We start from the raw sequence: 14,355 nt of genomic DNA on the forward strand, positions 1-14,355 counted from the left end.
CTCAGAACATGAGTGATCTCTGTGTGGCTTGCTAGGATAGCATCTAATCACAGAAAAGAGCCCTGTGTACTCTTACTCTATAGAGTTTTTATATCAAAATTTCCCCACATGTCTGAATACAGCCAAAAAAAATCCACTTTATCCCTGTGGACTATACTATCCATACATTAAAAGGAATACCCTGACTTTCCATCATAGTTGATATTCATTGTGAGGGGTGTGTGTGTGAGAGAGAGAGAATGACTGACTGACTTGACTGGCTCTGGTGGATTGAGTGGACAAGACCAATAGTGGGTCCAATGGTCAAGAAGGACATTTCTGCACGTGCTGTAGAGACAAGTGAGGGGCAGATGGGGCTCATCAACATAGGCAGGTAGCCCATCAAGGAGAAGGAAAACTCTGCCCCTAAACCTCTGCTGCCTTGTGGGACATCTTCAGAGTAAACCCTACACAAATCAGGAGGGGCGTCAGTTGAATGGTGCCTTGTACGCCTCCTTCCAGGAACCAAGCTGATGCCAAACATATTGCTCTGCTTTCTTTTGAACCACATCAGCGAGACCAAGAGCGAGTCTTGTCATCTGGGTAGCCCAAGACCTCCATATATGCTGCCCAGGCTTGTGCCCTCAAGGGGCCACTTTCATGCTGCGGTTTGACTTCACCCCAAGTGGCATACTCCACTGTCTCTTGAGACAAAGGGATGGCAACAACACACACACACACACAATTAAAAATAATTAGAATCAATTTATTGACTCCACCCGTTGCATGAAACTCTGAAAGTATTCTCTTCATGCAGTCACAAAACCTAGTTTTCTGGGGGGGGGGGAAGGCTTTGTTCTTCAGCATTACCTTAACTGTTAAATCTTCATTTTTCCAGATGGTCGTATCTTTAAAATGAAAATACATGGCATTTTAAAAGGCATTTTAGCTGTGATTCCTGCATCGCAGCAGGTTGGACTGGGGTCCCTTCCAACTCTATGGTTCTATGATAGTATGTAACAGATAGATGCTTATTTTGAATTGATAGTGCTTTGCCCAAGCAGAGGTCTCTTTAGGGACCGATGCCTTGAACTCTGGATCAATAATGCTTTTCCATGCTCCTAGGAATGATGACGATACTCATAGAGCTGTAGAGTTGGAAGGGTGTAGTCCCACCCCCTGCAATGGCTGGATCTTTTGCCCAACGTAGAACTCAAACAAACAGCCCTGTGATTAAGAGTCTTATGCTTTACCGAATGATGATTCTTTTTTATGTGAAGAATCTTCAAATGTGTGTTAGATTTTAAAGTTAGTGCTCTTCAGTATCTGCTGGGGGGGGGGAGGAGAAACCACTCATTTTATTCAATCTAATTTTCACAGTTACACTGACTCTGAAGTACTTTCTCTGGTCTAGGGCAGCACGTTCTGTTCTAGTGAAAAGGCTTCAGGGATGGAGGCAGAGGTGGTAATGGCTGCCAGAAATGAAGGTTTTATGATAAGTCAAGGGGGGGGGGGTGTTTTTCTGTCATGCTATTAAGTAACTCTGTACCTTATTTTTATGTCGGATCCATCATTACTTTGGGGAAATAGCTTTCACTTATGAGGCCCCACTGAGCCTTTCAGAACAGTTATCTCTTCAACTCTACAGCGAAAGATGCTGCTTTCTCCCTCAGTGAGCACATTATAATAATATAACTGCTATTTATATGCATCTTATATCGGAAGTGACTTATCTGGTATGTGTGTGCTGCAGTCTAACCCATGGGCAAAGCTGGGGGGGGGTAGGGGAGCAGCTGTCCCCCTGAAATCAAATAAATAAATAAAAATACTTAACTAGCTGACCAATTGCATTGCAGATAACTTGGTTCTGCCCCCCTCCCAGCATAAGGCCTCCTGCCCCCCCCCCAGTAAATCTTGGCTGAACCCATACTAACCTGCAAGTAATCTTTAGAAGTAATGGATGGTATTTGAGCAATACAGAGATAAGGGAGCACTTACAAAAAGATGCTGGTGTAGAAAAGGCTTAGTTGTGCCAGGGCTACAGATACACAGGGATGGCATTGGCTCTCTACATATTATTGGACTCTCAGCTCTCATCTTCCCTGATTATTGGTCATGCTGATGGGAGTTGGAATCAAATATTTGAAGCCCCATAGGTTTGCCAGCCCCCCTATAGCATAATGGTAAATTAGCTTGAACTTTGGGTCACATAGGACCATAAACCCAGGCTTGGATGGGAAGCATCCTATGGCTGAGCATATTGTGTCAAAACCAAAGAAACCAATGTCAGGACTCAATTCTTTTAAAAGGACACATTATTAAACCGCATATTAAAGTTCTTAAAACTAAAGAAGAGCCTACTTGGCCCATCACATTCCCCTCAAAGTGGTAGCATAACCTGTCAAGGATCGTTGCTTAAAATCAGATAACTTTCAGGCACTGAGCAGGACAGTATTCTGAAATGAATATGTGCCTTCATTTCTCAAACACAGACCAAAAAGAAAAGAAAAAGAAAAAAACACACCACCACACACTCATCCTCAAGCGCCAGGAAGGTGTAGAACATGCTCCCACCAGGACTAAATTTAAAAGATGTGCTTGGCAGTGATGAACACATGCCTAGCATATGGATGCAGCTGACGGCAGAGTTTCTGGACGCCGTTCAAGAGAACACTCACATAGCAGATGAGCCGTGGCAAATTTAAAACTCTACGTCACATCCTTGCCACGAAGCCTTCATTTAGTCATCTGCGAATGCTGTTCAGTTGTCAGAATATGATATCTAGCTTGTTGCTGGGTGAAAGCCGAGATATTTCTGTTCAGGATCATCCATTCTGAACACGTAACACTGCAAGAAGAACTCATCTTGCTCTTTTCCGCTTGACAGTCGCCAGCAAGTACAGCAAATAACATGGAATCCTTTGACTCTGCTTGGAGGAGTCGCTGTCTAATAGACTTTGCCTGGCCTTCTGATACTTGATCTCGGCGGCACAGTGGGGAGATGGGAAAGAGGCAGGATAGGGGCCCTTTCTCAGTACTTGCTTTTGCCAATGTGATTCTATCAAGCAAAAGCAAAACACTCTTCCTGAAAAACGCCAGAGAAGCCCAAGTACAGACACATGTATGATCATACCCCAGGACACCTGGCTACGTTCTATAGAAGGGGAGGGGGAGAAGCACAAAACAATCATTGTGAAAAATGTATTTCCCCTGCTTTTAAAGAGAGTAGGCAATATTTTCCAAGCGGCAGTTGTGGTTATCAAACAGTGCCCTCCTGGTCACTCGAATTTTCCATCTTATGTTGGCTCTCAAACCAATGCTAACTTGGTTATCCAAAGCCCTCCTCTTTCTGGAATGGTTTTTCATCAGATTCAGGTGTCAACGGGAGGAAGATTTGCAGTGGTGTGGATAACAGAGCATGAATGGGTCGTCTGAATCTGCTGTGAGCTTGAGAAGAGGCGCAGCTACATTTGCGCCTATCCTTCCCTTGTTACCTTTGCCCGAACTGTCCAATTCTATGCAAGCTTACTCAGAAGTAAATCCCATTGACGATGTATTCTAGTGAATGGGGCTTTCTCCCCAGTGAGAAGGGCTCAGCAATAGAGGAGCATACACTTTGCATGCAAAAAAATGTCTCTGATTCAACCCCTGGCATTTCTCGGCACAGCTGGGGGGAAACTATGCCTGCAACCCTGAAGGGCTGCTGTCACTCAATATTGGGTGGGCCAGACACGGCATAAGGCAGGTATCAGGGGCACAGAGTGTGAACGCCCATCAAAGTCCCTTCCAACTCTACAATTCTATGAAAGCACCACTTCTCTGATATCTTCCCTCACCTTCAAATTATAAGCCTATTAAAGCTGCAAGCTTTGTTTTATATATTTTGCTCACCCCCCATCCCCACTAGTTGAGAAGAAGAAGAACATCATGTATCTGCTCTGTGATGCTTCAAGCCTGGAAGCCTTAAGCTGCCACTAATGACCTGGTTCAGATGATCACTCCAAGCTCCATTGCACAAACCACAGATTTCCATATTCAGAAAACTGTGGTTTGTTGTTAACCACAATCTGAAGTTCCTATCTCGTCTCTTCAGGCCTGAAGCATGGAAATTCAGAGCCAAACCTGCAAACCACAATTTGGAGGATTGCCTAAACATGATCAGAGCTTCCTGGTGAATACTTCCAGTGGGTTAAGTCTCTTATCGTTTGCCCTATCGATCAATTTATCTATCTATCTATAGGCACACTATACTGTGGTAAAAAGTTGGAAAGTGAGAAAATGCCATTTGCGTTTGAGAGGATTTTGATGAGCCATAGTCTTGAATTCTGGTTGCTCAAAAGTCAGATATCCCACAAGTTATGCTAATTCCATAGGAAATACGGACTTATGCATTTCCTGTGGTGCATCACCATATCCTTTTCCATTGCTGCTTTTAGAAATCAAGTTAATTGGAGGTGCCAATCTTTATGATATTTAAACACTTGCTGCATTTCATAATCCAGATAATATTATGCAAGGTGGCAGAAGGAAGAGGCGAAAGCAAGAAATGTTTTGGATTGAATAATTTTCAGGCACATTTTCTTCAATATTTATATTTTTCTTTGTGATATTAGGAGGGCCAAATGAAACCTCAGGTACTAAGAGGATGTGTTTTGGGGGAAAGCTCACATCAATAAGCAGATATACACCACAGGGTTGATTCTGTCTCTATAATAAACTAAATTTGTGTTTGGATATATATATATGATTGTGAAGTTCAGTTTAAGCCAGGTCATTTGCTTATTATTCCGCTTAATAAGTGCACAACCTATTCGTTGCAAGATATAATAAAACAAAATTAAGTGAAAATTATGTGTCTTACACACAGCATCAACATAATCCTGATGTACAACATTAGGCTTTAAGGTTTTAAACTGATATGAGATGGGCATTATTCACAGATAATTTTGTATTGTAGTTTAAGTTTCTTAAAATCAGGTTATTTTCAGAGTTCAAACCTTTCCCCAAAGCTACGCTTTTCTGAATTTGAAGATTTGCTTCTTAGTTCCAGATGTATACAGGTGGGATGTGATTACTCAGCAGTGAGGGAAATCTCAAAGTTACCTAGGGCTGGCCCTAGACCAAGTAGTGACCCAACCTCTATTTGTTCAGTTTTTCAATACCCTTTCTCTACTTCCTCTCTATATATTATTTATTTTTGTCACGGAAGACAAAAAAAATTGCGCATGGATTTGATCACAATCATTCTTATACACACTGCTGCCTGAATAGTCACACACGATGTAATCTTTTTTTCTTACAAAGGAATGTTAATGCAACAGCAATGCAAGTCAGTTTTTCCAGGTTTGTTTCTTTCAGTTTTTCCAGCATTGTTTCTTTCAGGTGAAGAGGGCAGCTGATAGATAGCCCTGAACCCAATGAGTCACTTGGGACATGTACCCCTAAATCTTTATTATTTTTAAAGACAAATAATGGTTCATTTCACATTAACATGAATTACCTGGGGGTCATGGCTGGACTGTGGTCACATTGACATCATACATTAAAAGCAAATTTATATCTCTTTTACACCCAAACATTCCTGGGAACTGTAATCTACCCCTCACAGAGCTTCAATTCCCCACACCTTTAATGAACTACAGTTTCCACGATTCTTTGAGAGAAGCCGTTAGCTTTAAATATATGGTGTGGATGTCAGTGTTATGCTGGAGATCTTCAAGGAAGGGGCCGGACCTGTTGGCAATGTTCTAGGTCTGGGTTTCCTGGTCTGAGCAGGGGGTGCACTAGTTGGGTCCCCAAATCCCTCCAGCTCGAATGGTTCTGTGAGTGAACCATTTTTAACATAATCATGAACATTCACCCGCATTTTATGCAGTTTTTCCCAATCTACAGTTCTGAAAAATGATTTCCCCTGACATAGTACAATTTTCTATATTATTTGCACAAATGTATACATGTTAACACATACTTTGGTATATGCATTTTTGGACACATTACTTGGGTTGTGAAATTTGGAGAAGTGTGCATTCCAAAGAATTGCTGTGTTTCAGTTTGCATATTGTTTTGTATGCTGCAGATCAGAGAGGTTTGCCTTTAAATGCAAATGGAATCAATTTTCCCCCATATCTCTCCCCCCCCCCATTCTGAGATACCAGAAATTTCTGGATGCTGTGTGGCTCCCTCTCTGCAGGCAAGAGCCTCTCGGATGCAGCAATGGAAATCTCTTGAGTAAGACACAAATGACATGATGCAGTGAGGCGAAGAAGACGTGTGGCACAATTGGAGGCTTGTTTCTGTCTGGGCTGCCACCCAATAAACGCAGGCATAGGCTCTCACTTGCAAGGAAGAACGAGGCCTTTATTCAGGCAAGCAGACACAGCACTCCAGAGTCCCAATTCAAGAGTTCAGGAGCAGGGCAAGAAGTTCAGAATAGGGTGAAAGAGATGAAGATGTCCCAACACATTTCCCTGCTGCTCCCACCAAGAAGATGCAGAAAGCTGTGCTCACTTGCAAGACTTTCTTGCCTTGTAGGAGCTTCATGATTTCAAGCAGGCACTGCACTGGGGTGGGTGGGTCTGTTCCCATCTGCAAGCAGGGTGCCTGGTTCTAGGAGACGGCAGTGCACTCTCTTGTTCAAGCTCCTGTTCAGTCTCTGCCCACCCAAGCCCAACAGTCCTATGGGGCTCATGATTGCTTACTCTAAATAAATCCCAATGAGGAGAGGAGTGCAGAAAGAAGAAATGCCATGGTACGCCCAAAAAGGTTCAGTCCTCTATTGTCTCCTGAAACAGATGGATGCCAACCAAATACCAATGAGTTCAGTGGCCGTTAACGCCCAGCGTGCATACAAAGGCCATTCTATATTATGGTTCTGAATCAAAATGACAAGTGCTTAAACCCAACAATCCAAGTGACCCAAAAGATATATATCAGCAAAACTGAAAAAAGAACTAGAAACAAAAAACCATAAGGATGGCATAATTTCAAGAGGGGGAAGACTGCTAACACAGTGAAGACAGCAAGGATGAGATTCTGTGACTCAGCTTTTCATGACCAAGTTTTATGAAACTGTAACTATCCATTTTTAATTAAAATAATTAAATTTACAGGTGCTTAAGAGCATTGCCTATGCCACATTTCAAAATTTCATGGTTTTTCCCCTAAATGTGCTCCGCTATTCCTTAGAGGTCTAATCAGGAACTCGATCACGCTTGTTAATCACACCATCCTTCTGCCATTTACTCGTGGAACTGAGCCATCATTTCCACAATTGCAGGATGTCCAAGGACAAAAGAAAACAAATTGCTTCAAAGAAAACGGAAAATGTCTTTCAGTTCACATTATAGTTGCTGACATTTGGGGGAGGGGATAACAATATGAGGCACTAGAATTGCAGCTGTTAAGGTGATCCATTATTTTTATTCTATTGAGTGGAATTCCAAAAGAATGAAGTAAAAACTGAAGACATCCAGAGAGGATATTATATAGCTCTTCCAGCATGTAATTGATTTCAAATGTGTATTTTCAAAATTACTTTTTAACCAATGCTTTAAAAAGAAGAAGAAAGAATTCTGTCCAGCTGCTGGGAGTCATTATTTTCTGACCTGTTTTTAATACCCCCATCTATCCTAATGGTTCCAGTATACAGCCTGGTCTGAAAGGATTGTTTGGAGCTTGGTGGGGTTGCTTTCACCATTGAAGCCCATATAGGTGGTATATCATTCCAGTGCTGGATTTATGTATAAGCTAAACAAGCTATAGCTTAGGGCCCCATTCTCTTGGGGGCCTCAAAAAAAAATTAAAGGGAAAAAACAACCTGGATGTACATTTCCAAAATATAAGTTAAAAAACAAATAAAATAAAACCTACATTCAGCAACAGTGTTTTGCGTTTGTAGGCTCCTACGATGTAAGTAATGGGCCCCGCCTTCTAGCCTGCTCCCTAAAATATCACTGGTTTGCTCATTTCATATATAGAGTGCCTACATTCTGCATGGACTGTTTGCATGGCAAAATGTGCAAATGGCTTTAGATACCTAATTAGGTCCATGAATTACCATATAGCATATATTCAACACAAAAAACAGCGACAATTTGTTGCCGACAAAGGATAGCTAGACTACCTTCAGTAGTTTAGGGCCTCATCAAACCTTAATCCAGCCCTGATTGCTTCTGTAACCTTTTGAGAGGGTCTGTTTGGGAAGGATAGTCATTATTGACCCAAGGAGTTGACTTATTTTTTTCCTTCTTAAAGTGCAATCCCATATAGTCTCAAAATCAGAAGTATGTATTCAATAGCTTGTACCCAACATTAGTCATACTCAGAGTAACCCACTGAAATTAATGGCCATCCATTCATTTCACTGGGTCTACTTCAAGTAGCACAAGTGTTTATAACCTTAATGTCCCGAAAATGCTAGGAATGAGAATGGGCTGTTTTACCTCCCTCTTCTATTTAATTGCTTCCCCTTCCCTTTTCTAGCCTTGCATTATACAGGAAGCAAATGAATTGAAGTCAGCGGAGATAACAAGTGTAAAAGTAGTTCATTATAATTATAATTTTCCTCTGCTTTTAATTTTAATATAAAATAGTACTTTGATAATTGCATCACAAATTAAGGACAGTAAGTATTAAGAGATGCCTTGATACATCTAAATAGATATTCCAATATCTAATTAATTTCGGGAAACTTTCATTATTTAAACAAGCAAACTGATTTGCTAGAAAACAAAAGATTCAATTAAAAACTCAACCTTTAATAGTACCCTGAGAAGCCTTTTTTCAATTATTTGACTCAGCCTGGGCTTTTTCTCCCCTAATCAAACTAACAATTACACAATGAAGGTCTATTATTTATTGAATGTGTGGGTCGGGAACAGATGTTATGAAGAGTTCAGAGAATCCTTAAATTTTGATTGTTTTATTATTTTACAAAAGCAAAGGCAGTCTGGAGTTAGTAAGATATCATGGACTTTTCTGAAGTCTTGCTCAAGCCTCAGGTAGGGGGCATATTTCTCCAAGCAATTGTTTCTTTTATATTTTCCTTTATGCATATATATTTTGATGTATAAATCACACTCTATAGTAAGTTATTTTCTCTCTCACACCCACTCTATCCCTCTCCCTCTTGGAAGTGAAAACCTTGAACTTTACATCACAGATAAGATTAGTCGAAATCCAATAAAAAATGAGATACCTAAAATCTCAACTGTGTTTTGATTTTTTAATATAATGCACAGCTCACTTAAATCCTGACCTTTACTGCAATATTCTTGGACATCCATCCCTTCGGGCTGGGTTAACTATTAGATAACCTATGCTATAGTATATAGCAGGCATGTCCAACAGGTAGATCGTGATCTACCAGTAGATCACCGGTAGATCAGTGGCTCCCCCCAAAGAAGCTAAAAAAACTTTGGCTCCCCTAAAAAAGCACATCTTTGCCCTGCACCCCTAAAATGACCTGAACCACCAAAAACAGGGCTTTCCTTCCTAAAAGAAAGTTCAATGTTTCTTTCCTAAAGAAGCTCAACAACTTTTACATGAAATCCCCCCCCCCCAACATGGGCCTTCCTCTTTCCTAAAAAAACACACAACAACTTTGACCTGAATCTGACCAAAAGGGGGTAGATCACTCCCAGTTTTTAACTCTGTGAGTAGATCGCAGTCTCTTGGAAGTTGGCCACCCCTGGTATATAGAGTGCTCAAAATATGTAATCTAGTGCTAAAGTGAGGAGTATGTCCTTTTGGCAACATTGCAATCTCTTTTGGCACCTTCCACTGCTGTCATACTGATGCAAAACTTTGTAACTGCTCCAGTCAGGCATGGCGCATCTTAACACCGCCACAATTCCCGAAGTTATTAAACTCAGCCATGTGTACATTGCTTTGGCATGTATAGCACTTCAGTGTGTGATCAGGGTATTTCCTGTCCACCCAACAACTGTTAACTGCAAAAACTGTATCCATTGGCTTTATAGTCTTAAATGGGTTTAAGAGTTATTGCTACTCTATAAGGATCCCTGGTCCTTCTGCAAGGGTGCTAAGGAAACTGTGTGTGTGTGTGGGGGGGGTATTTTCAGCCTTCTCCCCAAACTACCATTCTCTGGATTTCGGAGGAAAACCGCAACACTTAAATCAACATGAAACCAATGCCAGTTTGCAATACTATAGAAATGCCGTTGGAGGGGAGAAAAAAGGACTGCAGCAAAATATAAACCCAGGGCTGTCTTTACCTGGGGGTGCAAGGGGTGAAGGGTGCTCATGCGCCAAATTCTGGGGGGCACCAGGCGCCCACCGCTGAAGCCACCTAAGTTCTTAACTATCTACCTGTTATGAAATAATAATTTTGATCAAGCTAGAAAAACAAAATACATATATACCTAGATATTACTGAAATGCATACCTACTGTTTCACTAAAGGACTTTTGACTTTGTGCGCTCATTGACCGAAGATGCGAGGCACCATCAGCGGCACTTGTCATTCACAACGACGGCGCTTGACTCAACAACAGCGCTTGTCATTCCCAACAGTGCTGCGCACATGCAATTAACTCTCTTACATCATAATAAAAGTTAATTTGGGGGCTAAACTAAATTTGAGGGTGCTGGGCGGATCTTTGCACCCTGGCGGCGCATATGCTCAAGATTGCGCTGTATAAACCCCCAACAGTTAGCTAGCCTATAGATTGTCCCAACAAGTTTCCAGGATGATGCTTAAGTGGCTCATATATTTAAGTGTCAAGATAAAAGAAAGCACTTATTCACACAGCACATAGTTATCTATGGAACTTGCTTCACAGGAGACAGTGATGGCCACCAACTTAAGATGGCTTTATTAGATTAGACAAATTGATGCAGGAGGCTAACGATGACTATGAGCCATGGTGGCTATACTCTGAGGAAGCAATGCTTCCGAATAACAGTTGCTTAGCACTACAGAAAGAGAGAGTGCTCTTGTGCTCTGATCCTGCTCGTGGGTTACCCACAGGCACCTTGTTGGCCACTGTGACAACAGGATGCAGAACTAGATGGGTCATTGGCCTTATTCAGCAGGCACTTGCATCTCAGGGTTCCAAGAAGCACTTAGGAACCTGTATATGTGGGAGTCATAGATGAATCCCGTTATAATGGGCAAGAGAATTCTAGGGGGAAATAATCACGATAAAATGCACATCCCAGCCAATCCCACGTCTTGTATTCACATTTGGAACTGGCTTAAAAACCCTTCCGATTCAAGCTGCTTCACATAGAATCGCTAGATTGGGAGCTCAGTCTAGTACAACTCCCTGCTGATGCAAAACAAACAAACAAAAAACCCTGCTTGAAAACCATTAATGGAGGGGATTCCACCACCTTCCCAGGCAGTCTGTTCCACTGTCAAAACAGCTCACATTGGGAGGATGCTTTCACTAATGTTCAGTCTAAATCTGCTTCCTTCTCATTTGAACCAACTGGTTCTGGGTCAACCCTTGGAAACAAGAGAAAATATAGTCCATCAACCACATGACACTATATATGAAAGCAATCTCTGCCTTCAAGTTCCAAAACCTTAACACTGGCTGCTGATTTACTGCCTGGACTGTAGCTCAGAGGCACCGAGCTGGGATGCCAATATTAAAACTGCATGCATCCCAGTGCAACACGGTCGAACACCCCCCCCCCCAAAAAAAGGTGGCAGGTGGTATCTGGGTCTTAATCACAAGCAGTGGGAGAAAATACCCATGGCTTCAGTTAATTAATTTATTAAAAACATTTATGTAAAACATAAAGTTACCCTTGACCATTAGGTCCAGTCACGGACAACTCTGGGATTGTGTGTTCATCTCGCTCTATAGGCCGAGGGAGCCGGCGTTTGTCCGCAGACAGCTTCCGGGTCATGTGGCCAGCATGACAAAACTGCTTCTGGTGAACCAGAGCAGCGCCGGAGTGGTACCTATTTATCTACTTGCACTTGACGTGCTTTCGAACTGCTAGGTGGGCAGGAGCTGGGACCGAGCAACGGGAGCTCACCCTGTCGTGGGGATTCGAACCGCCGACCTTCTGATGGGCAAGCCCTAGGCTCTGTGGTTTAACCCACAGCACCACCCGCGTCCCTAGGAAATATTTATATACTACTTAATTATTCACATTTTGTAGAGATATGTAAAATAATGGTATCCTGCACACCACAAAGAACAGAATAAAAATGCACACTGTAGCAGGATTTGAGAAGGTTTGCTTGCCTGTCTATATATGGCTCTCTTCTCAGCTCAGGGAAAAGGGACAACACAGCATTTAAAGCACGAGGAAGAGGCACCATTAAACATGGTTCTGCATAAGATCCATAATCCGTTCATCCTACATTAAAGCTGATAAATTGCAAATTATGTACTATGTTTCTAATATAGCCCTAAACTGATCCAACAGCAAAGTTTTCAATACCAGAAAGCAATTAAAAGAAAGACAGCCTCAGCAGGTGAATGCAAATTATTTGGTTATTAGAGACCTGATCAAATAAGACAATCTAATTAACCAGTGATCAAATTAAGCAGAGGACTCTCTGAGTGAGGTGTAATTAACTGGAATTGTCTGTATTATGTAGGGTACAATCTACCATCCAATTCCCGTGAAAGCTCAATTGAGATGAATGGGATTTTATGTGAAATAGCATCTGACAAGTTGCACACCTATTCTGTTTTTAAGATATGCATTATATGAGAGATTAGGCTAGAGTCCAACATTTAGCACGGACTGTAGGAAACGTCTTGATGCTTACTGGTCTTCATAAGCTCATCAGCCCAAGTGGCAAGAACAGAAAGGGGATTGTGAGGAGCTTCAAAAGGTTCACTCTGAACTGTGTGAATGGGCAAGTGTAATTCAATTTAGCAAATGTGAAATGATGCACACAGGGGCAAAAGCAATCTAACTTATCGGATCTGAACTGGCAGGGACCAACTGGGAAACAGCTCTTGGGAGTCACAGCAGGCAGATAAATGGAAATGTCGACCCAGAGTGCGACAGCTGTGAAAAGGGGAAATTGTTTTAGGGATCGTTAGGAAAGGGATTGGAGATGAAAGTGTGATATCATAATGCAGTTATAAAAATCTATGGCATGAGCAACAATTGGAATACTGTGTTCAAGCTTTGGTCCCCTCAGCTCAAAAAGAATATTGTTGAGCTGGAAAAGGTTAAGAAAAGGGCATCCAAAATGATAATGAGGCTGAACTATTCCCCTATAAGGAAAAGTAAAGGTTACAGCGCTTGGGACTTTAATTCTTGATATGCATTTTTAGCCTGCCCTTCACGATGTGATTCTGGTTCAATTCAAGTAAACCATTAAATACATAAAATATTACTAGTCCGTATTAAATCTTTTTTTAAACAAAAATATGCTTTTCAGGATTATACATTTCACTAATTTTAAAATCATTTTAACATTTCAAAACTTGACTTCCTTCCCCCTTTCTGCGGTTCCTTAAATTTAATATCTTCTGCATATCCAAATTAACTTAATTTGCTCATTTATTATCTACTTTATATACTCTTATAAAACTGCAGGTTATTACAATAATTCTGCCAATGTTCTAAATATTCAATAAACCATTTCCAATCTTTTATAGTTTGTTATCTTGATTTCTTATTTTCTTGGTAAGTTTCACCATTTCTTCATATTCCGTACGTTTTTGTATCCATTCTTCCTTTGCTGGGACTGTATTAAATCAAACCGGAAACAGCAACAAATCAGAAATAGCAACAAATCTACAGTGGGAGATATCTTCTGATCTTATTCTCTACCCCAAAGGCCTGTGGAAAAAAAGGGGGCTCTTGACATGACATGTTTGGATAGAGAGAGAAAAATATTTCCTCTCAAAATACTAAAATCCAGGGTTATTGAACAATGCTGAATGTGGGAAGATTCAGCGAGTTTTCCTTCATATACCAGTTGAACTATGGAATTTGCTACACAAGATACACTGACGGCCACCAACCTAGGAGGTTCAAAATGTTTTATTTCATAAAACCTATATACCACTTGACAGTAAATAAAATAAAATCCCCCCACCTTGGGAGGACAAAACTATCACCAAATACTAGTCATGATGGCAATGTATACATTTTCTCCGATATCAGTGGTGATATGTCTGCGTATACCTGTTGCTATAGAGAGTGCTATTGCACACAAGTCCTGCTTGTGTGGCTTCCTCTCCCATCTGGTTAGGGCAACAACTGGGCGAACAGGATGAGGAACTAGACTACTTTATCTAGGAAGGATCTTGATGCATCCTGATGATAGGTTGTGGTTTTTTGCATTTAGGAAGCAGCCTTCTTCCTACACATTAGCAGGTTTAAGTAAAATACAGCCAACCACTGACAGATCTCTTCCTCCGTTACTTT

Source organism: Zootoca vivipara, chromosome 3, assembly GCF_965207765.1.
Source record: "Zootoca vivipara chromosome 3, rZooViv2.hap1.1, whole genome shotgun sequence".
NCBI lineage: Eukaryota > Metazoa > Chordata > Lepidosauria > Squamata > Lacertidae > Zootoca > Zootoca vivipara.